The 10,854-nt window shown below is 42.3% G+C and overlaps 1 pseudogene; it reads right to left on the reverse strand.

The window, feature by feature from the left end:
* Positions 1-10,355, reverse strand: part of LOC129334618 (S-adenosylmethionine synthase-like) — a 31,726-nt pseudogene extending 21,371 nt beyond the window's left edge.
* Between the last annotated feature and the right edge of the window lie 499 nt (positions 10,356-10,854).

Here is a 10,854-nt window from a genome sequence, read left to right on the forward strand (position 1 = left end):
TACAACAGCACAAGAGTGCAATACGGAATAGTATTTGGATGCAAGCATCGTCTACGCACTCACAGCAGATCATGCACCAAAACTGGGCTGAACCATGTCAGACTGCAAGTGGGAGAATCCTGTGGCTGAATATTCTCCCAAATGAGACATTGCCTACACAGAAAAACAAGAGGTTATAGAAAAAAGTACTAGATTCTCCCTGATATGCTAACTTTCTACTTGCAGAGAGGTTTGCATGTGCGAGGGGGGGCACTGAAACAAGCAGTCTGACATGATTCACTCAAGATCTGCCTGGGCTCTATATTTAAGCAACTTCAAGAGCACATTTATTACATTCAGATATCCTGCTTTCTAGTCCAATAGCAAGACTCTTAAGACAGCTAATGGGTACAATAAAATGGTCGTAATAAAGCACAATAAAAAACATCATTCAAGGAAAGCTCAGACACACATCTCAACAACCCTCCATTCTCTCCAAAGGTTCTGCTAAACAGTTATTCACTTAAACTATTGCTCTCCCGGCCTGGCAAATTCTGAAATTTGTACACAATGCAGTCTCCGGTAAAAGTTAAACACAAGAGACGAATTAAAAGTCCTGAGGAAAAAAAGAAAAAACCCTGACCAGAAGGAGGCACTGGCCAGCACTTTGAACTGTGCCCAGAAGAGCTCCATAGCCAGTGAGGCTCTTTTAGGACCTCCATGTATCTTAACCCTCAAGCTCCCTACAGCATTTTGCACCAGTGGGAAATTCTGAACAGCCCTTCCTCTGTTCCTAACGGAGCTGGGAAGTATTCTTAGGATTGCACTGTAAGGTTCAGTGAAGCGGCATCGTTCTTTGGATTACACTCAGTATTTCTCATGCAGAGGCTCCCATAGATAACACCCTTAGGGATCCTAATGGCTGACCAAGCTACAAAAGGAAAGGGGCTTCACCCACTAGCCACCCACCTCCCAGAGTGACTGTTGTGGGGATAATAATAATTTATTTTGTAAACCACTCTGAATGGGCGTTAAGTTGTCCTGAAAGGTGGTATATAAATCAAATGTTGTTATTGTTGTTAAAACATGCATATTTCGAACACTCCTGGAGCACAGCGCTTCTGGCAGCACTTTCAACCAATGTCTGTCAGTGGGTCCAGACCATATCACAGAAAGCAGTCCTAGGTAGGTCTACTCAGAAGTAATGGGGCTTACTCACAGCAAAGTGCCCATAGGACTGCTGCTTTAGAGATTCTGTCAGCTGAATATCTTCTAGGCAAAATGATTTTAGAGGAAGTCAAAATATCATTCGGTCCTGAAGAGCGCTTAGCTTTTCCCACTTGCAAAGTCTTTCTTCGTGCTCAGTCAACTCCCAAAAGCCATGTCATTTGGGCAAGTCGCACACAACCCACCTTTGGAAGAGTCGTCATACCCAATCTTCTTTACGGTCTCTCTCACAACCTGCTGGTAGTCCACAACAGCTTTGGAAGTAATTTCCCCACACAGCAGGATCATCCCCGTTTTAGCCACACATTCTGCAGAAAACACCGATAGAGAGATTGTCAGTTACATGACACTATATATCCAAGATGGATAGCGTTCCCCTAGAGAACAGATGGGTAAGCCTCCTTAGGTCCTGTGGTATAGCCCTTCCCTGAACATCCCTTCTGTCTGAAGTTAAGCTGGTAACCATTCAAAATGAGATTTTTTCAAACTGTGGCATCTTCTGGATGTTAGAAGGTGTCTGGAATCTAAAAGATGTTCTATTATTAATGATGCAAGATTTAATAGGTTTAACAGTTAATTGTCTACATGGTTAGTTGATTGCTGGCATAGCTGTTTTGTTCTTAACTGCCTCTCTGATACTGGCAAAACTTCACACTCAGTAACTTGATGGGATAGTTATTCAGCACGTCTTGGACACTGGGGCGGGGGTGCTGCATGCCCCTCTGCGTGTACGTGTTACTCTCTTGCCAGGGCTTTTTTTCAGCAGGAATGCAGTGGAACGGAGTTCCGGAACCTCTTGAAAATGGTCACATGGCTGGTGGCCCCGCCCCCTGATCTCCAGAGGGGAGTTTAGATTGCCCTCCGCGCCTTGGATACTGGGGCGGGGGTGCTGCATGCCCCTCTGTGTGTATGTGTTACTCTCTTGCCAGGGCTTTTTTTCAGCAGGAACGCGGTGGAACGGAGTTCCGGAACCTCTTGAAAATGGTCACATGGCTGGTGGCCCCGCCCCCTGATCTCCAGAGGGGAGTTTAGATTGCCCTCCGCGCCTTGGATACTGGGGCGGGGGTGCTGCATGCCCCTCTGTGTGTATGTGTTACTCTCTTGCCAGGGCTTTTTTTCAGCAGGAACGCGGTGGAACGGAGTTCCGGAACCTCTTGAAAATGGTCACATGGCTGGTGGCCCCGCCCCCTGATCTCCAGAGGGGAGTTTAGATTGCCCTCCGCGCCTTGGATACTGGGGCGGGGGTGCTGCATGCCCCTCTGTGTGTATGTGTTACTCTCTTGCCAGGGCTTTTTTTCAGCAGGAACGCGGTGGAACGGAGTTCCGGAACCTCTTGAAAATGATCACATGGCTGAAGGCCCCGCCCCCTGATCTCCAGACAGAGGGGAGTTGAGATTACCCTCTGCGCTGCTCAGGGCGGAGCCTCCGGCCATGCGACCATTTTCTCTGAGGGCAACCCACTGAGTTCCGCCACCTCTTTTCCCAGAAAAAAAGTCCTGTCTCTTGCTAAGTAAGCTGCTTTTTTATCTAAGGTGGGAATGCTTTTGGACTCCTCCTCTCTCTGCTTCCTTTGGGAAATTCTGTTCTTCTTGCCTCGTGGCCTTCCAAAGGGAAGGATGCAGGGTGGATAAAAATCAATGTTTTTTTAAAAAAAGTAAGAATCATTAATGTTTTTATTAATGATTATTTAATTTTTATTAAAAATTAAAAATGTTTTATTAATGATTATTTTTATTAAAAATTAAAAAACATTAATAAAATGTTTTTGAGGAAAAATCTATCTAAAGATAGTTTTCTAGTTAAGATACATTATAGTCCAAAGGTTAGCATCATGAAATATGGATTAGTTTTTAATTACGTAGCATGAGGCTGTATATTCATGCAATGTTTATATTTTTTGGTAAATGAATTTCATTAATTCATTCACAATATCATGCTCTTCCAGAGGTTTCTGTAAGATTATTGGGCAATTTTTCTATCTAGAAGATATTATCACAGATGCGTGGTTTTACAGTTCTCAAAACTGTGAATTTGTGTCTGCAGTGATCACGTCTGTTCTTCACAGCTAAAAGGTTATAAAATAAACATACACATAGTTGAGAAAAAGACCTCAGTCCCATTGTTCCTTTGCAAATCTTCGTACGCAGAACCAACCCCTTACCTCTTAAGTGCTATATTTCAAAAAGTTCAATGAATAGAAGAATAGAAGTAGAATAGAAATAGAAGTAGAATAGATCTGTACAAGAAGCTAAGTGTGAGGATCCTTTATGTAGAAAAGAATGAGTCTTTATGTAGAAAACCATGATTTAAATCTAGTCTTACTGACTAGTGATTTAATTGATTCGCTTTAAATCAAATCCACCCTGGAAGGATGTATTCTTCAGAGCTCCCACCATGAAGGCCTCATCCACATACCACAAATTTTTAGTCTTATAGGTGCTACCGGACTCTTCCTCTTTTCTACTCATCCACATACTCACAGGCAAGCATAACACCAGATTAGCTGTCCGTGCCCAATAGGGAAAGTTCACCTTTAGACTAGGACTTTCTTTCTACTCCCAGATATTGCCATGAATAGAATCTACCTCAATAAACTGTAAGTTCTATCTTTTCGACAGTTTGATTGCCCGAGGATTAATTACTGCACATAGGGGAAACGCTTCTGACTAACTCTGCTACCAAACAAAATGTAACTGTTTCTAATATAACTAGCCAGAGTTTGGAATCCTGGCTTGGAGGGCAAAGAACAAGTTATAGTTTGTGGTTAAGATGTAAATAACCAAATACGGTTCACCGCAAAAGCAGAAATTATTAATTTCCAAGCTGTGCATCAGAGAGGGAGGGGAGAAGGGGAAGAAAGGAAGAAAAATGTCACATAGTTATAGATGACCATTTGAAGGGTTTTTTCCCCCTTTAGCTTTTCAGAAACTTTGATCACTCTTGACATCCTGCTTCTGAAGCAGTTCAAAAATACAACTCTCTATAATTCATATATATATGTAAACAATCAGCTCTATATAAACATCTTCAATTCTGGCATTTAGGTCCCATTTCCAAGATTCTTTGTCAATATAGTCACAGTTTCTTGTTTAACGGTCTGAAGAACATCTCTCTCTAAATGGTTGATGAATTGCTTCCTTGGTAAAAGGTGCTGAAGAGAAACTTGACTTGACAAAGAATTTTGGAAATGGGACCTAAATACCAGTTTTCCCGTCAGTGGTCACGTTTGGAACTTTTACAACCTAACTTGTAATTGGCACAACATAACCCATTGAGGAATTGGAGGGACTGATGTGAACTCATGTTTCCTTGCATTTGTCCTTTAGAGAATTGTCTGTTGCAATTTTTGCTGAATTGTTAATATTTATTGAAGTTTATGTAAAGAACCGATTGTTTACATGTACATATGAATTACAGAGAGTGAGTAAGGATGAATTATTAGGACTCATGTTATCATCTGTGGATGTATGGTGCACTTTACTATTCTTGTAAAAGGATTTCTATATTGAACTACTATTGATCTCTTCTGTTTTTCACAACAGAAATATGTGTTGAATCCAGATATTATTCCATTGATTCATATTCATTTTCAAGAAACAATATATATGAAGTATCAGATATAATTTTTTGTCCATTGCTTAGTTATTTTTCATGGGCTCGTTCGTTCTTTGTAGCTTCTTCCGTGATTCTCTCCTTGCATTCCAACCTCCAGGTGGTAGTTGGAGATACCCTGGAATTACATCTGATCTCCAGGTGACATAGCTCAGTTCCCCTGGAGAAAATGGCTGCTTTGGAAAGTGGACTCTATGGCATTATACCCCACTGAGGTCCCTTGACCTCCCCCCAACTGTGCCCTCACCCTCAAAATCTCCAGAATTCCCTAACTCAGAGCTGGTAATCCTATCAAATAACAAGTTATAACACTGGCCATTTTATGACAGCGATAGTTGCACAACTGCCATATTTTAAAAGGTATTTATTTCAAATATTTATAAACTTGCCTTTCTCCCAGAAAGCTGGGACTAGCTAAATGTTTATTTTTCCAGTAATTAAATATCGCTGCTTATCTGGGGGGAAGTGCAACTTCTCTCCCAGTAACTGCTCGCTTGCTGCATCCGAACACAGGCAGCAATCTGGAGCAGCTCTGCCTCCAAGGATGTCATTCAGCGAGGCTTATTCCCTCGAGTGTCCCGAGAGTTACAGCCACAGTCATTTGGAAACCTGAACACCACACCATTCTGCTGTCTGCATGCTAAGCTTGAGTGCAAGTCTTACCACATGCGACCTTGGCATCTGGATCAACCTTTAGATGAGCATCAAGCACAGCATCGCTGATCTGGTCACACATTTTATCTGAGCAGGGGGAAGAGCATCAAACAGTTAGGCCAGTCAATCCTAGGACTTCAAGAACAACCCCAATAGGCTGAGCAAAGCAAAAACACAGTTCAGGTATAATGATGCAGCTTTACTGGGAGGACCTCGAAAGATCCCTGCACGCCCCCTTCCCCTCTTCTATGAGCTTGGCTTCATAATTAAATATTTACATGGCAAAACATAATTTGCCTTTCTAAATGAACCATGTTAGGATTCATTCTCTGCTGTACAAATCAAGATTAAACCAGAGTTTGGATGGGTGGAGAACAAAAAAGAGATGTAAAGACAAACAATGGCCTGCCATTAAAGAGGAAGTTTCTAATTTATTATTGAGTTATGGAGGATGAAGAAGCACGCAAACCTAAGCATCCTCCAGGGCTGGTCATGAAAAGTCAAATTATGGTTGTCATTACACCTGAACTCTATGAGAGCCTGTCATGTGTACTCTATGATACCAATGATCCTAAGAAGGTCTACTCAGAAGCAGGTCCCACTTAATTAAAGGGGCTTACTCCAGAAAAGTGTTCATGTGGATTGTAAGCCAGTGGCATTCAGCTGCAGGTCAACCCCAAATGTCATTTTTATTTATACTTTTACAGCAATTTTGAAAGAAGATTGACCAACAGCTAACATGCCCTTGAGTTTTTTAATGGCCTTTCCCCATATGTTTCAGATATCACAAAAAATTGTGGCTCCCAAATACCACAAAACAGATGCACACATCTACAAATGTCTCATTCTTTTATAGGTAGAGGTAGTCCCCTGTGCAAGCACCGAGTCACTACTGGCCCATGGGGGGACATCGCATCACGACATTTTCTCGGCAGACTTTTTGTTACAGGGTGGTTTGCCATTGCCTTCCCCAGTCACTTTACCCCCAGGAAACTGGGTACTCATTTTACCAACCTCGGAAGGATAGAAGGCCGAGTCAACCTTGAGCCGGCTATTTCATACCCGTAATTGCCTCTTTACTATTTGGCTATTTGAACCCGGCTTCCACTGGACATCATACACCTGACCACAGTCAGCCACTCTAGTTGTCCTAATACAGACTTTTGTGCCATCAAGTTGCAACCAGCTTATGGTGACTCCAGCAAGGGGCTTTCAAGGCAAGTGAGAAGCAGAAGTGGTTTGGCATTGCCTTCCCTTGCAGAGACTTTCTTGGTGATTCCCCCATCCAAATACCTACCTGCAAAGCCAGGCTACAGTTGTCCTTAAACCTACTGGTCCTTAAACTGATTAAAAGTGCCCCAAATCAGACATAGCAACAAGCTGGAATCTTTTTTGAATTAGGAGGTCTTCAGTCTGGTAAGGGTCCCCTGGTGGGAGTGGGGGATTCCCTGCTCCCAGCCTCTGCCCCCCCACCGCCAATCATCTTGGGGTGGGGAAAAGCACAGGGAATAGGTCCAGGAGCTCGAGTGCACAGGAATGTGCACGCGCTCTGGAGCACTTCCTCGTCACTCCGGGAATGACATAATTCCCGGCATGGCAAGGAAGGGAAGACCCCAGTGCGGGGCTGATTTAATGAAACCGTCATTCATCAGACTCATCTTGGGGGCCTTCCCTTCCTTGTCATGCTGGGAGTGACATCATTCCCAGAGCAACAAGTCTGAGCTCCACTGCGTGGGCACACTCTGTGCACATGTGAAGCAATTTCCTCCCCACGCCCCCCCCCCACAACCACTCCCCCACCCCCCCACCCCCAGGTTGGGCTCCGGAGGACCTGGAAACCCTACAAGGGGAAGAAGAACCCCACGCTGGAGAGTAAGCCAGAGCTGTTTGCCATGTCCAATTACAGCCAGTATCCGTGCTGTATCCCCAGAAAATACTAGAAAAGTGGTTATTTACTCTATACTATTGATGCAAAAAAGTTAACCTCCCTCAAACTGAAGTATAATAGCTCTTTTTTTCCAGAAACAAGATCCCTTTTTAGTAGAAATTATTTCAATCTTCTTCCCAATATTCATTAATCTTCTATTTTTAGATAAGGTTTACGTTCTTTAAATTGGCCCTCTTAGGATCTGTTCTGAAGCAGACCGCTCCGGGATTTCCCTCTATTATGTACATTTTTTTCCTTTATAAAGGGCTTTAATTCTATGTATTGTCTGTATAACACAATCTTGAAAATGAATTTGCTGAATTCACAGTTATATAGCTTATTCCTCACTAAAAGAAGACAATCACAATTGCAAACATTTGTGCCTCTTTGCTTTCTTGTCCTAGTTTCAGAGTCCATCTGAAAGCATAAAGTACAATCATATTCTTCCTCTAAATGCGAAAATAATTACCGTTTTTCACTAAATGCTGAAGACGTTACGTCTTTTATCAACCATCCCCAGAACAATGGTCACAGAAAGCATTATAAGCGACCGGTTGATGTACAGTTAACTGACATAATTCCAAGAGTAGCCATGTTAGTCTGTTGTAGCACAATAAAACAGAAATCAAGTGGCAAGATTTTAAGATTTTAACCACATATGTATTCCAGTATAAGCTCATTATTAGTCAGACCTTACTGCTTCAGATGCACAGACGTGTTTCAACTTGCCCATCTGAAACCTGCAAGTCCTTTACAGACATTTGATCTACTGGATTGATGGGAACAAGGGGCAGAAGATCAGCCCCTATTCAGATATTAATCTCTGAACAGATGGATTGGGGCCAGCAAGCCTGACTGCCCGCCCGCTCCCTGCAACACTGATGTTAATAACAACAATAGTAAAATGGGAAAGAAGGGAGAAAAAAATTAAGGGTTGGAACTCCTTTCAGTCTTATTCCTTTGGAAATTGAGGTTGGTGAAAGGCTATTAAAATTACCTCTTATGCATCAGAGGGGGAACCTGCCACCTAGGGCTACTCACCCGAATGTCCTTCCGCAACAGATTCAGATGTGAAAAGAAATCTCTTCTCTTTCATTACAGCACTGCACGACATGTTCCTTGATAACAAGGAGAAAATCAGTCTGGAAAGACAAGTTTAGGGAAAGATCTACAGGAAGTTGTTTCTTTTGGAAGTCAAGGAAGGAAAATGAAATGGAACCCGGAAACATGCTTGGCTAAAATCCATAATCTGCTGACTGAACCCTTTTGAGCTCAAAGTCCGTAAGATTTAAACGGCTCTAAACAATGCCTTTGCCTCATCATATGTTCAGTGCCCCTTGCCCCTCTGGCTCCTGTTCAAGATAGGCTTTGCCATCACATGTGCCCCTGCCATATGTGACTCAAGTATCTTTTATACACATGTGAAATGTGGGGTTAAATTTCCATGTATCTCAACAACAAATTAAAATCCCGTGCTCCTATCTGCATATCCTCAACTGCTTCATCTGCCATAGTGTTATCTTATGGTCACCTCCAGGGTTTTTTTTCTGGGAAAAGAGGTGGCAGAACTCTCAAGAGGGAAATGAGGAAGAAACACACAGGTTTCTTTGAGACAATATTATTTTCAAGCACTATTGCCGAGTATTTTCAAGAGGTGATGGAACTCCGTTCCACCGTGTTCCCCCTGAAAAACAGCCCCGGGACAGCTGTTTTTACATGCAACAGCACCAAAATTGCACAGAACACAGCCCCCCTATAAACCATCAATGCATAAGAATGCAAACAGAAAGATTCAGATTGCATTCGAAAAAACGAACTCTAGTACATAAAAGCTGGAAGAAAATGTGTTTGCCTTTAAGGACCAACTGCAGTCCTATTTATTTTTGATACAATAGGCTAACGTGCTTATGGTTACCCCTCTCAGACTTCAGACAGAAAGAGAAATCATTGTAGATGACCAATTAAACTTGGTTGATTCAGATTCAGAACAAGAAGCAATTTTGCATTAGTCCATCAAATTAATCTCCACTGTTGTTAACCTATGGACTAATTTGCCCTCTGCCCTCACACTTTCAAAGGACCCCAGTGTGGAGTTAACATTATATTCACAATGGAAGTTCCTGTCATCTTCCTACAAGGCAGAGATATCTCATACCAACTCCTTACTGCACTCTATAGCCTCCTAATTATACTTTATCTAATTCCTTGTTTCCGCAGTCCCCACACATTCTGTCACCTAAATGTACCACGCAAGGGACAGAATTGCACCTAAATCCATTCAAGTCAATAGATTTTGAATGTTGTAACTTTAATATTATACTGTTGATTCAAACTTGAACCATGTCACATGAGGAGATACAGCTTAAGCCTTCTCCTCTGAACCACTTTTTTGACCTGAAAGTACCCCAGGCAGCTGCTAGGAATCTCACATGTATTGACAAGCGACACTTGATTATATTCTAAATCGACATCGTCCATAAAACTGTGTAATCCGCCTTGAGTATCAGTGAGAAATGTGGACTATAAATAAATAAAAAGGAGTAAATAAAAGGCTTCACAAACTTGCCAAACAGGAAATCCGTGCTAGTATGTGGCTTAAAAGATCTACCCTCCTCCCATTTTTAAAACTCAACCTGAACAAGAGTTTTAGAGAACTTTAAAGCTCGCACAGTTTTGTGTCATTTTGGATAGACTTAATAAGAGAGGCAGCATGGTGTAGTGCTTAGATTGCTGGACTAGGATCTCGGAGATTCGGGTTTGAATCCCTGCTCTGCCATGGAAGCTCACTATGTAACCTTGGACCAGTCACACTTGCTCACCCTAACCTACCTCACAGGGTTGTTGTTGTGAGGATAAAAAGGAGAACAGGAGAATTATGTAAGCCCCCTTGGGTACCCATTGGGGAGAAAGGCAGGGTATAAATGAAGTAAATAAATAAAGGAATTTACATCGTGGTGTGCAGGTGAGGGTGTTGGGGGTGCTTTGGACTAAGGTGACTCCTGTCTTGAGCTCAGTTGCTTCCAGCTCTCGTTTTCTTCCTCCTTCCCAGTCTAGTGAACGGTCCTGGAAACTCAAAAGCTTGCACACAGTTTTGGGTCATTTTTGTCTTTATAACAGGTGTGTTTCAGAGTCTCCCCCTGCAAATGATGTAAAACTCAATTATTCAAAAGGGCTTTTGATTCAGATAGGAGAGCTGTATTGTAGGGAGGGGGTCTCGTAGAAATGCTTTACTAACAAGTTAGGGACCATAGACTTCAGCACCATGTTGTCTTATGTCCTATCCGTTGCATTAAGTATGTGCTCCTTTGTGCTACATGTTGCCTTAAGTATGGTCCTACTGGGTCGTTATATGTTGTTTAATGTCAGTCCTAGAATTACTTATGCTCTGTTTCAGCATTCTTTCAACTCTGTATTGGATTTTTGCTAACAGTATGTCTTTGTAAACTTGTGTTTAT

The sequence above is a fragment of the Eublepharis macularius genome, chromosome 8 (assembly GCF_028583425.1).
Source record: "Eublepharis macularius isolate TG4126 chromosome 8, MPM_Emac_v1.0, whole genome shotgun sequence".
Classification (NCBI taxonomy): Eukaryota; Metazoa; Chordata; class Lepidosauria; order Squamata; family Eublepharidae; genus Eublepharis; species Eublepharis macularius.